The sequence below is a fragment of the Brienomyrus brachyistius genome, chromosome 19, assembly GCF_023856365.1.
Source record: "Brienomyrus brachyistius isolate T26 chromosome 19, BBRACH_0.4, whole genome shotgun sequence".
Taxonomy (NCBI): domain Eukaryota; kingdom Metazoa; phylum Chordata; class Actinopteri; order Osteoglossiformes; family Mormyridae; genus Brienomyrus; species Brienomyrus brachyistius.
Genome location: NC_064551.1, coordinates 3,558,314 through 3,580,941, shown reverse-complemented (window position 1 = coordinate 3,580,941; position 22,628 = coordinate 3,558,314). Strand labels below are relative to the sequence as shown.

Here is a 22,628-nt window from a genome sequence, read left to right as displayed (position 1 = left end):
TAGTAAGTTTCACTGGATGTATCGCAGTGCGGATGGGTAACATAGCTGGTCAGGACCTCGATCTGCTACCCAGAAGGTGCATGGCAGTGAGTCCATCATCCGGGCAGCAGCTACCCAGGCCACGCCCACTTCTGATTCCGGGCTTGGGGAGGCACTACCCGCCTCGGGGGCAGCTTCCTTCCCCAGGCCTAAATACCCAGTGACCTGCATCTCTCCCAACTTTATTGCATTACATTATATTTCGCACTATTGTCAATATTCCACTATTTCCTCACTTCAATAGTACATCAATGTCTGTATCATCACCTTTATGGCAATCATTGCATATTCATAGCATATTTATTGCATATTTATTTACTTATTGAAGAATGATGTACTATTTTCATACATTTCGCCAACTGCCAAAACATTTGAATGTTAAAGTTGGTCACGACCTGTGAAATCATCGTTGCGTCGGAAGCATATTCAAGGTAAGAAAACGGCATCTTGCATTTCTGCGTTTGCAGTTTTATTTCACCTAACGATGCATATTTCATTTTTATTTTACTGATCATACACATCATTGCCTGCAGTTTGGCTTTGTCAGTGCATTGACTGAAAGGAGGAAAGAGGAAATATTGGATTTTTGTCCCAACAGAAATCCAATATTATAGTTTTTTTGAGATAAAAACAGAACAAAATATGTAAAGGGAAGGGTACTGTGATATAGAGGCCAAGAGGAACTTATAAATGCATTCTTATGTAAATGATTAAGAGGTTATGTACTAAGTATTGTGAAAAGGATTCATTTTAATCGTACGCTAATATAAAATTATCACTATAGTCTTTGGGATAGATTGTTCTATGCAAGTAGTTCATGCACCTAGACTTTGGTGCACAATCCACTCTCTTTGGGCTAATTAATTTCACAGATACTTAACCAATGTCTTCCATCTGACTATGCAAATTAAGCCGACCACTTCGAACTGTCCGTCATGCACCACCGTGAATCATGCCTTGGAAGCTACTTGAATCTGGCAGAGGAACCGGTCAGAGAGCCTTTCACACATTAGCAGATGTCAGAAAGGCCTATTCTGTGACCATGAGCTTTTTGAATTAGGCGCACATGGGCTTTGCCGAGTAATTTAGCTAATGCTATTTATTCTGCGCAAATTTTACAGCCCATCGTGTTTTCTCAGTGCATCGACTTTTTCAGCCACTTCTGACCAAGCAGTGACTCGACAGACAACATCTGCAAATCGCTATGCATCATTATTTGGCTAAATAGCATTAATTAGCTAAATAGCATGTAAGTTTTCACATACTCCAGCGCCAAATTACCAAATTTGTTTATTTTTGACAGCCTTTTCCTATAGTTATTTCCCAAATAACAATCCATTGCTTCTGAAAAAAATATAAATGTTATTAATGATGGAACAGCCAAATCTCCACCTCTCCATGAGACAAAACTTTGCATTAGACTTGTTCATTAAAAAGTATACAGCACTGAATTCATCCTTGAATTGTTTGCACCTCCCTAAATGTCCTGGGTATGACGTTAAACTGCATCCGGCCCTGCAAGCGGTCCTCCAACTTGCAGGGAAACAATTTTTGGGGATTGGTGGCGGGATTGGCCACCATAAAAAAACAACGCACAACTGCTCAATTTGAACACGCTAGATACTATTCTGCTCTCTGCGGCAGTAGCTGTGCTGCAGCCGCCCGCAGGAAGGCTGCACGCACCATGAAGGGGAAGGGGGAAAGCCTTCAGGAGCCCCAACCCTGGATGAGTCAAAACCGTCGGAGAGCTAATAGGGTCGGGCCTGTTGGGGTTGGGGGCTGGTGTGGTGCTGAGGCGTCGCCTGCTGCATGACGGCACTCGGGTCCCAGTTTGAGGCGACCCATCTGGGAACGTCTTGTCTCTCCGGCAAGATGACCATCTTCCTCTGCTGTTGGGGATGCTTCCGGGGAGCAGATCTCTGTAGGTGGCTATACCTATTTTTGGTCTGGTTGGTCTGACAGCCACCGTACTCAGGGAGTAGATGTTGCTGTAGCGGATCGGCTCCTTCCGATGGTGTCTGTTGTCACTCCTTTCAACGAGAGTATCATGAGATTCAGGCTCCTTGGGTGTCTTGTCTGTTGAAGGTTGCTGAGGGCTGTGTTGGTGTTGCCAGTGCTCCCAGAAGGAGGTGTTTCATCTCACAGGGCACCCTGGATATTATCGCAGCGCACGACTGGGTGGCAACTCCAGTCTGTACCGGGAACTGAGAAGGATGGCTGTGAGGCTCTGAGGGAGGATAAGGAGGCCTTTGTTAGACGAATTTCTGAGCAGTTGACGCACCATCTGTGGTCTAGTGACCCACGTCCTGTTTACAGAAGAATCGACGCATGATGCACATCTGAATCTGTTCTTCAGAGACTTGCAGTTGGGACGGTCCCAGGTGATGGGACGGTCCTTACGGGTGACACTGTAGTTGTGACCCACTGGGCCGGCTACTTTGAGCAGCTGTTTGAAGCTGATCCTCTGGCTAGGATGTTGGACATCTCTGGGTTTATGGCCCTCGTGGCTGATCCTCCGATCAGCTGTGAACCAGCCAATCTCACTGAGATTGCACGGGCGGTGAATCAGCTGGGGGTTGGCCTGTTTAAAATCAACCAAACATGGTACCGAAGTGCTGTACACAGAAAGAAAGAAAATAAAAAAAATAATAAATAAATAAAATAAAAAGCAAGTAAGCAGAAACTAAATAAATACAAATTAAGCAGAGCCATTTAAATCCAAAGAATAAAAATTATTTTTTAAACGTGACTTAAAACTCCAGGGAGGGGGACAGCCCAACATGGGCCTGCAGGCTGTTCCCCAGCCTAGCAGCAGCGACAGCAAAAGCCTGCTTTCCTTTCGTCTTTAATGCAGAGTGAGGAACCAGCAAAGTAAGCTGGTTCCTTGACCTTAGAACTTGGGCAGTGGGATAGATGTGGAGCATATCAACAATATAAGAAGGAGACTGACCGTGCAATGTCTTAAACATAATTAATAAGACTTTAATTTCGACTCTCTGTCTAACTGCCAGCCAGTAAGACCACGGTAGTAATACGTTCCATTTTCCCAGTAGCAGGGGTGGGAATTTTGCAAAATTTTGGGGAGGACAAAGGGCCCTATTTTGTATCTGGCACTAAGTGGTGCCAAGCGAGATGTAAGTGGTTTTGCTAGAAATATATGTCATAATGGTTAGTCATAATATTCACCAAAATTAGCTAATCCCAGTAACGATGAACATTATTAGCCCAGTGTCCACCATTTACCACAGTCCAGAAAAGGTTAGTAAGTTGCCGAGCTAGTTCAGGCTGTAAGCTGGTGAGTACCTACACAGGGCAAAGATTTTTAAACAAATAAATTTTCTCATTACAGATTACATACAGGTACATTAAAACATTTTTCACTATAAAACATGTAACAGTAGCCTATGCTTATCCTTTGTTTCTTCGTCCTTTTGTGGGATACAAAAAAACATGATTTTCACGACATCCCTTGATACGCAATATTTTTTCTGTTTCTATATCATCTCTTGATAATTATGCTAAACCGAGTCCCTTTCATTCGAGAGAGTACAGTACTGCATAATGATGTACAATGCGCTTCATTATTACTGCATTTAATGGTGTTAATTTCTTGCTGTGCATAATTTATCACTTAGCCTAAACATTACCATATGTATGCTACTTGCCATACACAAAAATTATGTTATATATGTGGGTTTGCGGATGGTTCGCAATTATCCGTAGTTTTGCCTTTCCGTGGTAGGTCTTGGAATGCATTGGGGGGGGGGGGGGAGACTACTGTAATTATTATTATTATTATTATTATTATTATTATTATTATTATAAAGCTCAGGGAGCTTTGATGGAATACTGTTGTTGCTGTAGGTAATCTGTTCGTGCACTTTCACGTTGAGCACAAGCAGATCCATTTCCTCTGCAGAGAAACGTTCTTTTCTACTACCTGGTAGATCCACCGTTATAATAGCAATCCGCCGAGGTGTACATACACCTGGCTCTTAAAGTGAATGGGAGATGGCACTCTGGCTAGCATGTGGCAAGTTACACCCAAAACACAGCCATGACTAAATCCGAGACCATTCCGGACCATGCTCCTGGCGCTGTGACTATTTTTCTGCCATTAAAATAGGGCTCAAAGTGCTTCATCAACCATCTTGTGCGCGAACCCGGGTTTCCACAAAACTACCCACCACCACGGATATTCATGCCAGTGTTCATTCGCGTCAACTGAGGCAGCATTGCTCAGGTCCAAGCTGGCATCTCCGCTCGAGCTTCATTGGCACTTTGACTGGCAATGCCAAGTCACGTTGGACTCTTCAACCAAGCGTCTCAGAAATGTAGACCGAAGTTTCTCTTTCCAGCCTAGCTGTCTGGATCAGAAGTAGCTGAAAGCCACAATCAGGCGAAATTGGGCAGAACTTGAAATCGCTGTCATCGTGGAGATGAATAAGCACCTTGAACAGAAAAACAAAACATGTTTCTTGACAGCCTCTTGGAAATAGGGTAAGAAAATGTCTTAGGCTATGATACAAAAAAAAAATCCTAAAAAGAATAACACTAAAAACTTTTGATACATCGGGAATAAACCCTGTTTTCATACAAATCGTTTATTAATACATTTTATTAGCTACAAAATGAAACTTGAAAGTGAAAACCGTGTTTCCAAAAATATTTACCTCTGTGACCTTGCCCGTTACTAGGCAGTACTTTTCATATTTATTACGCTACTTTTATAGCACCATGAACAGGCGAATCCATGATATTACAGCTGATATTACTCTGAAGACAAAAAAAAAAAACAATTTGTTGTTAATGAAATGAAACATGAAAACTAAAAATCAAATTTGACGCTTCCAGCCTCCTCACCATCGAGTTCATCTGCTTTTGATGTCTTTCTTATTTTCACATGCCGTTTACAGATGGATGTTTACGCGTTTTGCTGTACGCGTAACTGTATGCGTAACTGTACGTGTAACTGTACGCGTAACTGTACGTCGGTGTGCGGTAGCTCGCTCGGAGCTGTTTGCAGTTTCAGAACGTGACAAAGTCGAGTATTTATTCGGCATCCTTGTGGCATATCTAAGTCGGTGTCCTAAACGAGACAGACATACTGAAAGAGCCACATCTTCCAGTGCTTCATACAGAAAGAAGCAGATGTGAGAAATGATTCCCATGCTTTTTGAAACTTCATTCTTAACGGCAAAAAAAAAACCTCCTCAGACTTTCTTCTAGCAATATATAGCAGCAAAACATTTCCCAGGATAACATATGTTGGGTTGGTGTCAGGATTTGCAACCCCAAAGACTTCTGGGAAATCAGGACTAGACAAACTTAGAAATGCCACAGGATTAGGCCTCTCGACACAAATGCCACTCTGCTGTGCGAAGGCTACGTCTCTGGCCCAAACAACATAGCTAAGAATTTTATGAGTCTCCACAGTGAGGTGAACCACTCAGCAGTGGCCTGCTGTCATCGAAATTCCAGACACATGGCTTATTATGTTCAAAGCTGAAATCACACAGAGAGATATGAAAAAATGTAAATAAACGGCAGACCCGACATTCCTGGCATTGTGGGCACTATCGTACCAGAGATAGCTTTTCTTGACATGCAACGATTGAAGGCAGCTCTTCTGCTCTTGCCAGTTTGGTTTTTGATCTGTGGGGACCCAGTTCTGGAAATTTCCAGCGACTCGAGCAAATCCAGGCCGAGGTCCCAGATAACAGGCCGTCACCTCTTAATGGAATGGTGTCCATCCAACATCCTCATTTCAGCACATGTCTTACTGATATTCCGGTTACAAGGCTATGTGGAAATTACAATCTCGGCCTGAGTTCACACTCACGTTTCACACTCCGTGTCACCCTAGGCCACTGCTCAGCAGACAGTTCACCAGATATAATTGCATTCCCCCCCCCCCCTCTTAGAAGATTCCCTACATTCATTTTATTAGAATATGTTCATCCCCTGCACCTTGCATCCTGGTAACTCTTGCTGTGCTTCTGCCCTGTTTCATAGCTCACTTGGTAGAGCGGAGTTGTGTAGCTTCTGCTCCAGTCCTTCTTGCACTCGTACCTGGCCACTCACTGGGAGCTCAGCCTAGCCACACTAGCTGAGTCAACCCTTCCACAGCACAATTCATCGTTTCATTCTTTTCTCAGTTTATGGGTGTTAGTCTGTAAATAATATTTATTTTTTGTAAACTGCAGCCTGGTTCTTCTCTGTTTCTCACTAATGAAGGGCTGCTTCCTTGCTTTATGGGACTTCCGTTCTGCATCTAGGAGCCTGATATGACCTCCCCCAGCAGTACATTTCACACCTTCCTTTTGAAGGTCACTTGATGTCATCTTCCAATTCATGAGAAACTGTCATATAAGTTAACAGTCATCTCTGGTATTATAAAGTTGCTTCTGCCCACTATCTGGCTGGGTTTTCCCAGTGTCTCCTGCTTCTCCTTGCTCTTGTCTACTGCCGTCTTACAAATTTTGAACCTGGAAAGCAACCTGCTGTGTAGCCTTCTTGCCAACAGAACCAGGGTTAAACCAGGATTTAAAAATTCAGATTTGTTTTCAACAGAGTGGTCTGTACATTTTTTCCCAGATCTGTATAGTTTGTAATGTGCTGTTTGTCACACATAAAAAAAATAAATAAAATTAAATAAAAAAATAAAATGTAAACATCTGTAGTGTTACAAATAAGTGACAAAACAAATGAGTTATCACACGGAATAAGACAAGCAAGGCAGCCTTGATCCCTTGACCAGTCGATTTCATACCATTAAATTTCCAGCTGCAAAGGCAGATTAGGGAACAAATTTAATCAAATTAGCAAGGACTATCGGAAGCTATGAGAATGATATCGGTATGATATAGCAAATAACACTGAATTTACGGCATAATATTGGATTTATCTGAGTGTTGTTGCAATTAATCGCTCCTAAAAATATTAATCAAGCAGTACAATAGTGTCACGTTCACTCAAGGCAGAAGGGCGATCGTGCGGGTAGGCGGGTCAGGAACGAGCCAGGCAGGCGGAAATCGGGAAAACGCTACGGGTTTATTCGGGGACTTCGGAAACAAGAGACAGGAGACCACAATAACCATCACCAGACCACATCAAACCACACCATTACCTCAATGACAGACAGGGAGACAGGTTGGACCAAGACTTAAATACAACAGGACTAAGCAACGTAATCAGACAGGGCTGGAGACAATCAGGGAAGCACACGTGGGTAATCAGGGGGCGTGGCACACATGAGGAGCAGACGAGCAGGGCATGACAAATAGAATAACCATGACAGTTATCAAATGCCCGAAGCAGAAGACTGCCTTGAGCAGCGTGACACTGTGAAGCCAGCTGCGGCGCGGCTCATGCAGGAAGCGCATGCATTGCGTATGACGTCAGCCTTTGGCTGATTATCTCTCGCACTGTGTTGCCCAAATTGGGTGGGTGGGTGCCCAGGGTATAAGCTTTTTTCATCATGCCTCAACACATGATCACGTGACATGCTTTATTCATATTCCAGGGCAAACTAGAGGCGTGCTTCTGTACGAGCAGGCATAAATCTTTAATTAAAACCCCTGATTACATGTTCTGTAGTACTTCCACTGAGTAAACCTGATTACCTCCCATTAATAATGAGCATGGCGTTCACTCTGCCAAAATCAAATGAGGATTCATAAAAATGACTTTACAGGCTCACAAACTGCAAATAGCAGAACCATGAAATAATTAACACGCTCTATGTGGGAATTTCATGTGACTAGATTAAGGAAACTGAGTTAACACCAAAAATGCAGTCATGAATGTGCATTCAGTACTTAGCTGACCAATATGCTTAATAATAAAGAATGGTTTTATTGTAGTAAATTTCAAAAGGCTTGTCGTATATCTATATATAAAGGCGTAATGCAGAATGAAATGTATCATTCGGGCTAAGATCAGAGGGCGGGACTGGAAGCCTGTTCCCTCCCCGATATTGCATAACCAGTATAATTACAGGTTACAGTGCCAAAACTAGGAATTAAACATGCAAAAAATATATATTTATTTTTAGCATGGATACAGCAATTGCATTTAATTAATCTCATTGTACCGGATTTAATTCATTCAGTTCCATTGTTTTTCTGACAATTAAATCTGATTGTTCCTACTCAGTATTGAGATGTAGAGAGGAATGATTGGATGTGAAGTTAACGTGTAGCATGCAGACTGACAATCCGCACTTCTTAAAGGTGTTGCCCTGATAGACACCCTTACCCAGCAAATAAAAATCTAAAACTATATCGAAAGAACTATGAATATAATTCAGATTGGGTTTTGACAGCCAGTGTTTATGTGAGTCATTTATAAGACTAATACACTAAAACCTAAACGATGTGGCTGATAAAATGGATACTCCCAGTATACATTCTATAATAGGACATTTCGTTCATATGACGTGTGCTATTTTCTGTTGGTAATAATATTTCAATTTTAGTGTGACTTAACACTAAATAAAAAATTTCTGGACGTCGCTGAAACATTTATGAACGCATACAGCCATATTTCTAGTGTTAAACTGCATTCAGAACCCAGGTGATTCAGCGAGATAATTCTCTTTAGTCAGACTGGGCTTATGTTACAGGGCCCGACTCAGCAGCAAGACAGACGTTCGGACAGGAAATCCATTCCAGCGGTCCCTTTTCTTATGGATCGATGTACCAGATAGATTCATTTTACTGGAAAGGTCGAGAGGTACGCGACGCATTGATTAAACTCTTCCACGAATCACATCGCATGTTTTATTTTTTGTGGAGGAATGAAACAGGAGTGGCTCAGGGAGCAAGACGAGAGAGTGAGGGCCGAGTGGGAATGGAGAAACACTACGAAAAATTCCAGGCAGGAAACCACTCTTCTGGAGCAAGATAAAGATCACATACCACAAATACTGTACTACCACGGGCAGCACTGACACACGAAAAAACACAAAGCAGATGGTCACTAATGTGGGAGGAATGAGTTTGTACATACCAAGAGTTATTTTACATGCATAAATCCACATGCTGTATTGAGGACTCTCGTTGTGAAATATTAGACCTATCGATAATAAAACACTGTTGAGATTGTTTACATTCTTGAGTAGGACACCAGTAGGGTCACACTGGTGGAATTTTCTCTGGATGAACTTATACTTCATCATCATTATATAGTTTAACTCAGGTATACAAACTTCCGCAGAAGTTGTGCACCCTTCTGTTTATATGCGTAAGAGTAAGTCGCATGCTGAACAGCAGGTTTTAATTTCTTGCTCCAATAAAACCAACCATTTTCCAAGCGATCCCAATGTCTCTGCCCCAGGGAGCGGGCCAGAAAGGGAGAGGCCTTCTTTTCATTCGTGAAGTGACACTTAAAGGCAGAACAATAAGCAGTTGCGTGTCATTTCATCAATATGAGCTGATCATTGAGTAATATCTGACCCCAACATGCAGTCAGATCACTTAGGATACAGACACAAAATCATGATGCCTCTTACTGAAAATATGCTGTAAGATCATAAGACAAGAAGGCCAGCGTGCAAACGCCCAGAGAAAACCAATTAATGCTAATTATTTAGGTAATTATGAATGGGTTAGGTAAGGAGTGTTAATACTTAGCTGTTAGCACAAGGTGCCTAACTAACCCACATGACATTTTCATGAGTAACATCACCAGTGAGTAACACCGCCAATTTTCTGTCCATTTTGATTTCTGGCAATGAAAAGTCATTTAAAAATTACTAAATGTAAGCCTTACACTGACCAGAGTAAAACACGAGCATATTCTAATCATACATCTGAACTGTTTAAGTATTCAATTTCCCTGTGCAAAGGCACAAAAGAAAAACGGAGTGTCTCTTTCTTTGACATATTATTCAGTCACAATCACTTAGAGTATCTCTGGGGCCCATTAAAGTCTTTATGCTTGTAATGAAGGTTTCCCAGAGTAATACCGCTGCATGCCACGAGTTATTGCAGCGCATGGACGCATGCGGAGCCAGGATGGGAGGAGGTGGGCCGTTCCCGGGTCAGCCTGCTCCCCAGCCGGCCGTGTGCCCGCGGCGCCAAAACTGCTGAGCTGTCAGATCCCGGGCGCGGGCTGCCGGCAAACGGGGGGCTTCCCCGCAGGACGAGCTGGCGGAGAGCGGCGCATGCCAGGTTCTGCGGCAGGAAGTCGGGGGACGCTCCTGGCGAGGGGGGTGGGGAGGAGAGGGGGCTGCGTCCTTCCGAATCCCTCCCCTCCCAAGGCCGTGGCCAAAACAAATAAAAGCAGACTGCCCCCGACCTCCACCAAGTCCATCACTCGGCAGCAGCTGTTACCGTTTAGCCGGGGGGGGGGGGGGGGGGGGACACCACCGACATTCCTCACCCAGAATGTATATGTGACACATGAGGCTGTGATCAACACGCACATTCCTGGAGTGTGGTTTCACTCCAGCGATCTCTCCCCTTCTGAACGTAAACATGCTGTAAGGTAACGCCAAGGCCGCTCACATCGTGACTTTGGGACATTATGTTTCTGTTTCGCTCGTAAACAGTTCGCACTGTTATTATGCTGCTCTGTTACATGCCGCAGCTACTGCGACCATCCATAACTTAGACTGTTGTTCAGTACACCAGGTATGAGGTATTTGTTTATGCAGAAGCAAAATGTTTGGGAACCACACTCTGGAATTCGGGATAACAAATTAAAGCAAACCCTTTGCTATTTCAAACATGGAAATGTACACACCGCATGCATTGCCGCACACCATAATGTAGCTTTGTGCATAAATTGCGCAAAAGGCAAGATTTTCAGATGCAAACCTGATTTGGGCTAAACTGTCACTCTTTACAGTTAAGCTAAATGCAGTAGGCCAGATATAAATGTTGATTTAAAAAAATCTGCAGGAAATTAAGACGCATTTCAGTTACGTATGTATACTGGTTGGCGAGTGTGGTGTCCTCTGCCTAGGCAAAACAATTAGGAAAATGTGCGATCAGTCAAAATCAGGTCTGCCCAGCTCACACACTTGGAAGGACAACTCAGAATAGCAGACAACGTGTTCACAGGTTCAGCCCGTTGCTAAAGAGGGATGGTGGTCACGACGATGATGCAGTTCGGCAAATCTCCCAGTCAGTGCCCTTATCATATCACTGGGCATCAGAAAAAACACACGATTCGGGCCTAAAATCGCCACACGCAGCCTTCGCTGTGCACCAGCTAATGACCGCTGATGGCCCTAAGCGACAGTGCAGATGCACACCGTTACGCATGTTGCCGTGCGATCGCGCCAACCGCCAGGTGTTGAGAGTAAAACCCTAGTCTGGAGTAATTTACCACTTTGGAAAGAATCATGACAGCAACCCGATGTTTATCCTCAAATGCATCGAGGAAGTGCCGTAATTCGTGCCTGTCGCCAGCTCCTCGTCCCCTGGACCTTCCCACGCTCAGCTGTGACATCCTGAACATATGGATGGTTTCCACAGAGGTTCTGCTCATACATCTGCATCAGACGGTCCGAGTGCTGTGTTTGTATGTCTGCTATCCCAGGAAATAGGAAAGAAGGCAGTCTGCTTTAAAGAGCCGAATCATGCAACCAATGTGTACAGCATATACTGCCTTTCACATTGCATTTCATGGAGTGTATAGGTGTAGAAATATTGCAACACATCACAAATACATACCACATGGACTCACGGCACTTTAACATCGCTCCCATTCTCATTTTGCCATGAAACATTCGTTCGTGCTTTTCAGCTCTCTTTGGGCGGGCCAGTATACAAAACAATCGCATGCTTGGATGTGTTTATTTTCATTCCTGCGACGTTCCACAGGTTATCGCAGCCGTGCATTCGCAGTAATTGTGCTTCCACCTTACAGAATGGTTATGCTTTAGGGACTCTGTTAAGATCTCAAGTTTTGTCTAATTGCATGCACAAGCCTGCCTGAATTCCCCCCCCCGGCCCCCTGGGGCCATCTAGTCCGTTTCCCCTATGTTTGTAACGTACTCCTGAAGCATCAACAGTGGAGGGTTGCAGGACTGTTTAAGAAATATGCAGGCCCAGAAGGCGTGGTCACCTCGGCCGGCAGCACCTTCAGGACAACCTTCAGGGCATGCAGCCTTTGGGTTCTGAATTCTGGTCTGGGCAATTGGCTGGTCCCCCAATCCGTTGTGTTGTGACGGTTGTGAGCGGTTTGGACTGGTACGGGTAGCTTTTCAACCAAGACGAGTCTGTCGATGAGCTCTGACAGTCATGAGAGTGAGGCCGGGGGGGGCGGAGGCTCGGGGTATGAGGAGACCAAGAAAAATAGGAACTGAAATATGTACCAGTTAATTAAAAAATGGGCGTCCCAGCCAAACCTGCGGGCCCCACCTTAATTACTCTGCATTTGTGTATTCAAGTGTCAGTCACCGTCGATTTCCAATAAGGCCAAACAAACGGTGGAAAATTCAAAAGTGCAGAACGATGACAAAGGGGGTTTGATAAGCGGAGCTGGTCGCAGGATGACACCGTTTATAGTGAGCGGTACAGAGTCCAGTCAGTCAGGTTTAGGGCGCGGCGTTCCCACACTACACCTCCATGGAACGGCTCGGCGTGTTTACAGCCCGCGCTCGCTGATAACGCGGAATGCTGATTGGAAGTGCCCTCGACGGAGCGACAGGGAGAACCGTGCACAGCAGGCAGTCGGCTTGGGTTAACTGCCTTTGCTCAGGGGCACAACGGAACGTTCTCCCAAGGCTGGGAAGCAAGAAATCCAGTTTCTGTACAATTAGACCCCCTCATTCCCCATTAACTGCAGCACGGCTGCTCGCTGGGCAGGTGTGGCCTCTTCCCCATGAGGCCTTGCTGCTGACACAGGCCCCGAGGCTGTCTGTCACAATGGCCCCATCTGTGAGCAAGAAGCGCAGAGTCATTGCCAGGGTCCCTCTGGGTCAGGCACCAGGGGGTCAGTGGGTTAGCGGAGATGCAGAGTGACAGTCTTACGCAACGCGGTTTAATCCCATTATCTCCAATCGCGTGGCCACAATGGACGACACAATTAGATTAGGATGCTGTTAAAAACGGAGGCTTATTGTAAAGCCGTAACTGCACACAGCTAAGGAGACACCGGCAAATGTATACAGATGTAAAAATAAGCCCTATAATGCATAAATTAATACCATGATCACTCTGAAGGCCTCAGAAAAATGTTCACGTCAAAATAAAAGGCTTTGAGATGTCATAATTCATGCCTGTCCCACACGCAGGCTAGGAAACTGATGAGCGGTGTTGTCGCCATAGAAACAATCTTGCCACTAAGAAACCTATTTTGTGCATGGAGCAGGAGCACCAATGCTGCTCTTCATTCTCCAATACGATAGCCTGACCTTTACATAACACCTGTTATTACATGCGAGATCCACCAAGGCTACCTATCAAAATACACACGGTCCCTAACAATGCGCCGTTTTCAGTGCATCCCTGAAAACAAAATACTGGCAGTCTTATGCTGCTTATTGCCAAATTTCGGCTATTTTTACACTCCTTTGATCGAATCCACCGTTAAACATTGTTCCATGGTAACTAAGAAAAAAAAAAATGGGGGTTGAGAGAGGAAACGAGAAAACTGCGTATAGCTTCCTGCTGTGCCTTGTGAATGCCTCGGCGCGCTTTGAAGTCATTAATGACAGGCTGCAAACGCTGAAATAACCGAAGGGAGTGATTGTTACTCTTCGGGCATAATCCTCGCTACTGGCCTGGCGCGAGCAACCGCATTAGAAAGACGTGATGGCAGAAACACATGCCACAGTGCGTGGGAGAATAATCCAGCCCCCCCCCCCCCCCCCCGAAAAGCCTGAACACCTTAATGAGACCGAGCCCCCTGCCACAGCAAACACAGCAGCCAGGCGCGGCCCCCGAACACCACGTCACATCTGCACATTTCATGCCGTTGCATCCTCCACCGCAGCAGCTGCCAGAAATCAAGACTTCGCCTGTTTCCTGTCCAATCCTGTATCAGGATTAGACTCAGTACTCACTCTATTGGCCAGGTACACCTCAAGGTACTAGGGATTTGTCTTGCCAATGTTGGTGCGTACATTCACAAGAAACACAGACCATAAACTAAGACAAAATAATGAAAAAAAAAATGATGTAGATTTAAGTATGAGTAGTACTGCAAATCAGTACATACAGTCAGTATATCAGTATTTACAAAATGTGCATGGTGCCAATCAATAGAATAGTAATGCAGACACACATACAAATGAGAGCAAGCTTGGGGGTCACAGGGTCAGCTGGGAGGTAAAGCTATTGGGAGTTAAGAACCTTGCTCAGGGGTCCAACAGTCTTCTGTCTGCATGGTATGCATATTATATATGATAGCAAACATATATGTGTATACATGTATGTACAGACAAACAGATACTGGAAATAAGATTGAAGTGGTTCAATCTTCCTTTGGTAGGTCCCCAATATTTTTCTTAGCACCCCTGTATTGCTGAAGAAGCGGCAGAGTGCACCATAATACTCACAATGTGCTCTCGCTGTCCGTGACGGTGCGTTCCCCGTCCGGCGGTGGGAGGGCGCCCGCAGGTCCTCGGTGGAGCGCGCCGCACCACGTGAGGCAGTGATGTCAGTCCTTCCTGGTGGGAGGACAGATTTATTAAGCCCCGAAGCTTGGAGACTCTCCCAGGAACAATAACGATAAACACGTGTTTAGGATTTCGTTCCACCATCCCTACATTCCAGCACCGTCAAAGTTATGAATCACACAAATGAGGAGAAAAAGCTTCTCTTAGCCAAGCCGTCATTCGATATGGTCTCCAGGCACACAGGAATGCCAGAATCTCTCTATGGGGGTTTATCTTCCGGTGGGACCTGTCGCTTCTTCAGGTCGAGTGATTGCAGTAATGCCACTTAGAGGACAGATCATTTCTTTTAAGGTTTTTGGGGAAGTATATTCTCAGGCTGTCTAACTGGGCTATATATGTAATGGGATTCTTATATAAAAGAAAAACATAGCTATACTTCACAATTAAATTAAAGAAAGACGGAGCTGCCCATGGGGAAGTTTTCTTCCATCTAGTGAGGGACAGGGTTTCATCCCAAAACCTGGCACTTTACCTTATATACCAGGGGCGCACAAACTGTCGGTTGATCTCAGCCAATTTCCAGGTCAATTGCAATAGATGATTAATGGATAATGCTTCACTTCATTGTTGGCCGTCCGGTTACCAACAAGGGGGAGAAGCCACCCCAAATCGGCAGCAAAATATACCAAGGGGGACTGCACTCCCGTAACCCTACTCCCCCCCGGTCAGCTGAAAATTTTGGGTGCCCCTGTCTTTCTTACACTGATGGTCTAATAAAGAAGTACTGTACACCACAATGTAAGCGACCAATGTTCTTAAATTGTACAAATTGAGTATTTATTCTGTAATTAATAATACTTGTAATGAATAATAATAATTGTTATTCTCCACTGGATCTGATATGAATTTATTTGATAAAAATACTTGAAAATAGGCACATTATCTCCTACAGTAGGTTGAATGAAGAGTCTAAACTGGCCCTGTAGTTGTGTGTGTGTGAGTATGTCCGCTCTGAGGTGTGTTGGCGACTGCCCAGGGTTGGTTCCGACCCCAGTTGGGATTCAGCAGTTTCAGAAGATGGATGAACGGATGGATCCCCTACTGTACATGTCAATACATTTTCACTGGTGCCATTTAATGTAAGCATCTCGGACAACTTACTCAAGGGTACAATACCCCCCCCCCCGTCCAACAACGATTTCAGCCAGCTGTGGGTTACATGCTTATTCCACCTATGATTCACCATCGGAGAATTTGTTGCAGACCGTAGCTAAGCTGCATACATTATAATCTAGCGAAATGGAAATAAACACAGAGCCATTTTTAAACCCATGCTGTGGATTTTCTGCACACGGCTTTCATTTTAAACTCAGAACAGCTTTTTAAAAACAATAAAGATCTCTGAGTGTCAAAGCTCTGCCAGGTTATTTCCATATCAACCCCAAAATCACTGTGCTGGACGCACAGTGACAGAGGAAGGAGCCTGAAATTACACAGCAGAGTGTGATTAAATGCCAGCGAACTCTCAGACTATCTCGCCGATCAAAGTCCAGCCTGAACCTGACATTACAAACGCACGCCCGCCAGGCGCCAAAAACAAATGAACCTGAATCGCTGAATCCTTCAACCACAGTGAGTCACACTTCCTGCTGGGAATGCTGGATTGCGGCATTATGCCGTCACCACTACGCGCGGAAAATCACCTCGGAAGCCTGGTGCGCGGAGCCACGTTCAAATGGCCATAACAAGGAATCTCACGGCCTTTTACGTTTTTACATGAAATGTAACGTTTCCGTATGAAAATGCACAAGGAATACGTGCATTCTGAACGCCGGTCTGAATGGAAGACGATTGTTGTGCTTCAGCGTCCGATGCACTGTATCGCCTACATCTTCGAAGTCACAAGCTATGGCTACGTCAGTTTCCTGGAAATGTATGTCAACGCTATGTTTGGGTTTATTTTGTGCGATGCATTTACAACAGTTTGGTAAGAGTGACTCACAAGTCGATGCATAATAGCTGACATCAACACGAATGCACAGGAGCAGTGATTCCCAATCTGGTCCTAGCATAGTACAGTCTAGTCTAGTGCAGTGTCGGCCCTCTCCGACTTGGTCCTTGGGGACCCACAGATGGTCCATGTTTTTGCTCCCTCCCAGCTCCCAGCACAAAAAGGTGTACTGTCTGGCAGGGAGCTGAGAAGAAGCAAAAACTTGGACCGTCTGTGGGTCCCCGAGGTCCGGGTTCGAAAGCTGCACTACACTATGAACAGCACCCATAACCGCATTTAATTATACTATATATATACATATACATATAATATCCTAGTAATCCTGCACTGCATGACTGCTTTGAATATGGATGGATATATTAAACTATATATTTATATTATATAAATAAATAGCTAAATAGAACTGGATTAATTAAATTGTTTTCAAATACACAAGCAGCAAGCATCTGTCTATATGGATTCGCTAAGATGAATGAAAACAAACACCGGCGCAAAGACGGCAGCAGAAGGAGGTGAGATGGACGTGGAGCTCGGCGAGAGCAAAGCCAGGCGTGAGAAGATAGAAACGCAGAAGCAGCTGGATCCCTTGTGCAAAGCAAATAAAAACCCAGAGACCGGTGATGAAGGCGCCAAGGCCGACTGGGAGGAAAAGTCGGCTCGCTGCCACTCTGTGAATGATCAGCCAGTGTTTATAACCGTTCCCCTGAAGCGGCGACGTGAAGGAAGAGGAGGCCGGCCTGACACTGATATTCCCACCTATTATTTCCAGACCAGCACCTGAGAAAAGTCATGCTCAGGTTTTCCCGTATTGCCAGACAGAGCTATCTTCCTTTTTTTTTTGCGATTCCTGGTGGCAAACAGAGGCAGCTATCTATTAATAATGCACTACATTGAGAAAGGGCTTGACTGGATTGCGGCAGAGCAGGGGATGTTAAATGCCAGGCTGACAGTACACTGAGAGCATGTTTCGGTGAACAATGGGGACGGGGGGATCAGCAGCCCCATTGTGTTTCCTCCACGGATGGTTCTTGTTCTGCCTGCATCACTGCACGACGCATGTCTAGCCAAAGCTTCCATGTGGGGGGGGGGAGAGGGGCGGAGTCTGTGCATCACATACCCACTGCATCGTGCCCTGACTGGTAGGGAATATGTGGAGTTACTCTGTGTCTGTGTATCGTATGTGTGTTTATCCTGATCCAGTGGAGATAGGAAAGGAAGTACAAGCTCCCGTTTCTTAGAACACAGAAATGCGAGTCAGGCGGGGCAGAGATGTGCGCAGCTGATTACTACAGTGCGGCGTCGTCTGAGAGCTTAACAACGCTGCGAATGAAAATGGCTTATCCTTCAGCTTCTCCAAGTTGATTAGGCTCCATCTAAGACCTGCTGCGAGATCTTCTCTGCCACCCTGCCATGTCATTTGACTAGGCTATCTTCCATGCTACCCTTGCCAAATGATTACAGCAAATCATGGTGTTCTGCTGCTCTGTGCCATTCATACAGTTCATGCTAACATGCTTAGTAAAGTGATGGAAGAATGTTTACGTTAGTAGCACATGCAGTTTCTACTGGCAAACCACTGGACCTTCTGTGGAATCATTAGGGGGCAAAATGTTGTGAAAACATTGCAAAGGGACTGAGGCAGCCTAGATCACAGATGCATGGAGTCTCATTCCCTCAGCTCCGAAGCTGCAATGGAGAGTCTCGTTCCCCCAAGGAGTAGGCTTTGGGCTGCAAAGGAGCAACTCTCTGAGATCATCATGGAGCCTGGAGCTGGAAGAGGAGATCTCTCTTGGCTCTGGAGTCAGCTTGAAGTTGGAATAGAGAGTCTCACTCGCCCCCGGAGGGGGCCTGGAGCTGGGATGGAAGATCTCTCGCGACTCTGGAGCTCGCCTAGAGCTGCAGTTCAACCGCTGAGGACTCTCCAGAGCCAAGAAACCCGGACCGCTGGCAGGCCTACAGCGAACAATGCAAATAACTATCAGCACATCGCTATTTCCTGCCAAGCCCAGGACTCCGTGGGTGACGATTCGTGCATTTGATGCTGTACGATTGATTAAACACTAACAAACTCCAGCACCATGCGCCCCATATGCTAAGTGTCCCTGAGTGAGTTACATGAAACTTCATATGTGCCAGAGATGTCGATAAGCTTGCTTTTCAATTAAAAAGCACGTGGACAAGTGAATGGAGCTCATGTGGGCCTTCAAATCTAGGTAACATTTTACTCACATTCTTAAAAGAAGCAGCCACTTTCCAAACATTTGAACGCACAGAAAATGTGTATGCAGACATTCAATCCATCCAACCACCCAACGTGCATCCGCTTATCCACTACAGTGTTGCAATGAACTTGGAGGTTCAGCCCGGAAGAACAAGGCAGTTAAAGAACCTGGATGGGACACCAATCTGAAAAGAAAATCAATATAAACTAACCTAGGAATATTCTGTCAGGGTAATTACATATGTGTGTCTATCCTCATGCATGTGAGACGCTGACTGCTTCCCTCCGTGACCCTCTTATTAACTACAGCACGTCTGCATGCTGACAGCCCTTCATTTGGCCGATCGGACACAGAATCTTCACACTGACTTTTGGCGGCCTGTATCACCTCCTGGGAGGCTGGGGAGGGGGGAGCACACGGTGTCTTGTCTTAGTGCATCCCTAAAGACCCTATCAGCAGAATGGCCGCAGAACGTTCCATAAATTCAACAGTTTCCCCATGTGTTACATAGCACCGCAGCGTAATACACAGTGGAGAACCGAGGGTGGTGTTTTACCTACACAGCATATCTCACTTATCCCATTGCTGACCAGACCAAGGCAGCATTGATCCACTTTCCACAGACCCCGCAGCAGACAAATGGATCTGTAATCTGGCTTGTCGTTTCTACACGGTTGCAGTTTTGTGGCTTTTAATTTCTGATTGTTTTTTTTTTAAGCTTTGTTCTGACTAGTTCTACCTTAAGAAACCCTGTATATTACGAATGTCTTTTTTCTTGGGGGGTGGCTAAGAATTTGATTGTATATCCACACAAATTACGGTGTAAATAAATCAAGTTTTGTACCTTAATAACTTCTGCTCCGCTAAAGAATCTGACCTGTAAAAACTTAACTGGATAACTTATATTTTTCTTTTTTCAGCAAAACTGAAACGGGTAGTGGTATAGCTAGCATATAGTAAACACATTTGAAAGTTAATTCGATTCTGACCCAATTTTAAGTAATTTATACACAAGTACAAAGTATCCATACAATGTCACTTTATACATGCAGAAAAATGGTAACACTGGATAGGCCTCAAGCCAGGTTAAGTCGTTGCTTTTCAAAGTGACCAAAGTGTGCACTCCTTCTTGTCAAAATGCTCAAAATATCTTTTTTTTAAGGATTTATATATTTATATTTATTATATATAATTCCAGCATAAAACTTCCAGTAGGACAAGAAACACAGACTCACTGAGAATTAAACCCCCCTGGGCTGTCAAATTAAGCAGCACGCTTGCAATGATCCCCTCCAGCACTCTCCCAAAACTTCACACCCTCACCCTGTTGTTGACAGAATTTAAAATAGAACACACAATAATCTCTTATTCAAGTCTTCCCGACCTGTGTCTGAGCAGAGATGTGGTAGGGCTGACCTTTTTTAACCCCCCAAACTATATCCCCCAGACCTTGTCGTGTGCCCTCGTTTTCCTGGCTAATAGATTTGCGAAAATTTCCAGACCAAAATGACCGTGCAACATCGGAAGAACCAAGTATCAGTCGTATTAGTGTGGTTTAATTCTAGCTACAGGCCTGACCCATCCCGGCGTGTTTTGCTTTCCATCTGTAACGGACTCAAGAGGCCATAATATGTCACGTGTTCAGCGTGCGGTCAGTTACCCTACAGAGCTGACCGGGCTCCACCTTCCAAGCTCATTTCAACCTTGTTCCAGTCTGACACGCTGACTCAGATTCACGGAGCGGTAATGAAGATCAGAAAGTGCCGGCGAGGCCGGCCCCATCGCTGACTGCTGCGAGAATGTGACTGTGGCTTCTGTCCCGAAGACGAAGCTAGAGATGCTGAAGGCAAAACGGATGCTTTTACGCCGCGAGACTCGGCAGCCGGGGATGAAGTGTAAGTCAGAGCGAGGGCCGGAGCAGACAGAGCTTCACCACCAGGGTCGTCGCCGTACGCGGCCCGAAGTGCTATCAATCCACAGAGTCGCACATTGATTTCAATTCAATTTCATTTGCACAGCGCATTTTGACAACATTACATTGTCTCAAAGTGCTTTATATTATCCCAAAGCTCCTAGTGAGCAAGCTGGAGGCAACAGTGGCAAGGAAAAACTCCCAAGTAGGAAGAAACCTTGTGAGGAACCAGACTCAAAGGGGGAGCCCAACCTCCAGGGGCCAGCGGAGGAAGTCAAATGAACAAGGTGGCAAAATCCTAATTTACACTGTCGACTTTTAAGATTTAAGGGGCTGGTGCTGCTTCTCACAGCAGGATGAACAGCGGTACAGCAGCAGGGCAGACAAGAGAGACGTCACAGGCAGACCAAAGCTCCGATGCCGAACCTTACCTGGCTCAGCAAGCTGAGGTGTTCTCTCATTTCAGAATCAGAATCAAATTTACTCACCATATGCAGCCCCAGTACAAGGAATTTATCTTGATGTAACCAGTGAAGGTGGAAAGTTCAGGTCCAGAAAGTACAAATCCAGATCAAGTTTTTGTTTCAACCAACCAGCTCTCTTTACGCTTAACTGGTCGGTTGAAACAAAATCTTGGTCCGGATTTGTGCTTTCTGAATCGGAACTTTCCACCTCTGGTAATTGGTCACATTAAAGTGAAGAGAGCATGTCATAATGCATTAACCAACCAGCAGCAGAAACTGCACACAAGTGAGCAAAATGAGACAAAGTGATGCGATGTGAAAATGCACTACAGATATATACGGTATTAAGAGAAAGGCGGAGGACTAACACAGGGGTGTGACAATGGATGCTACTGTCTAGATTGGATGCTGGCTACCGTTTCCCAGATGCAAACGAAGAATGGTTTACACACCTGTCCAGGACCAAAACAATGGACAGTTGTTCGCATTTAAGCAAATCTGCGATTATCACCATACGGCTTCCATAAAAAGGCAGACAAACGCCATCATGAGTCTTTTGTTAAACGGAAGCTGTCACCAGAGGCTGAAACATCAGTAACGTCTGCACGACGGGAGAATGCACACAAGTAGGGATCAGTAGGATGCACAAACTCAAAACGAAACGTTTGCCGTATTTGTTGCCAAAACACTGATAAATAAACATGAACGTATATGGTTGTAACAAGTAAACGCAGGCTGAATCCGCTTGAGCGACGTGAGGTAAGATCGCCCAGTGAACTCCGTATTTGGTCCTGAAATTGCTTCTCATCCAATCTGCTTTAGTGTGTATTGCCATGGATACAGTGCTGTTACCTAGGAGTTTCACTTAGCTCGTGCTGGATAAATATGCACATGGAGGAGACGAAATCTGCTTGTTTGTGAGAATTTTAAGGCAACAGATTGCACGCTCACTAAGGCTGTGATATTTTGCAGGTGTGAAATGGTTGCAGCCTGAGTAGATCGATTAATGATTATGATTATCATATGGTGTCTGACTAATTGCGAAGAAGAAAAATACCTGAAACAAATTTGCGCACGAAGGGTTAGCTGAAGACTATGCTATGGGGGAGGACTGTTCCTTTTAGCATTAATAAAGTAGCAGATTTTACAAGTACTCCTTCTGCAGTGGTCGACACCCTATTTAGTCGTTCCATCTCTGCTGCTGCAAAGTAACAAAACACTTTACAGAACAGGCCTCAAGTCAAAAGTCAAAAAGTCTGTCCGCCTTAACACCCGGCAAAAGCCTTCCTGAATAACGGTGAGCGCGGTTTTCACGAGGGTTTCACCTTCTGCTAGACACATACGGGCAGGCCCAGAGGAACCGGACAGGCCGCTACCCAACAGGGAGAGCGAGTCGAATGGCATT

At 45.0% G+C, this 22,628-nt stretch overlaps 1 protein-coding gene across 17 annotated transcripts in view; it reads right to left on the bottom strand.

Moving 5' to 3' along the window:
- The window catches only part of LOC125714399 (uncharacterized), a 139,768-nt gene that overhangs the window by 39,634 nt on the left and 77,506 nt on the right, over positions 1-22,628 (bottom strand). For all 17 annotated transcript variants that reach the window (XR_007383659.1, XR_007383657.1, XR_007383662.1 and 14 more), the window contains exon 3: positions 14,555-14,665. The gene's annotated coding sequence lies outside the window, so the exon portion shown is untranslated. The remainder of the gene's footprint in view (positions 1-14,554; positions 14,666-22,628) is intronic.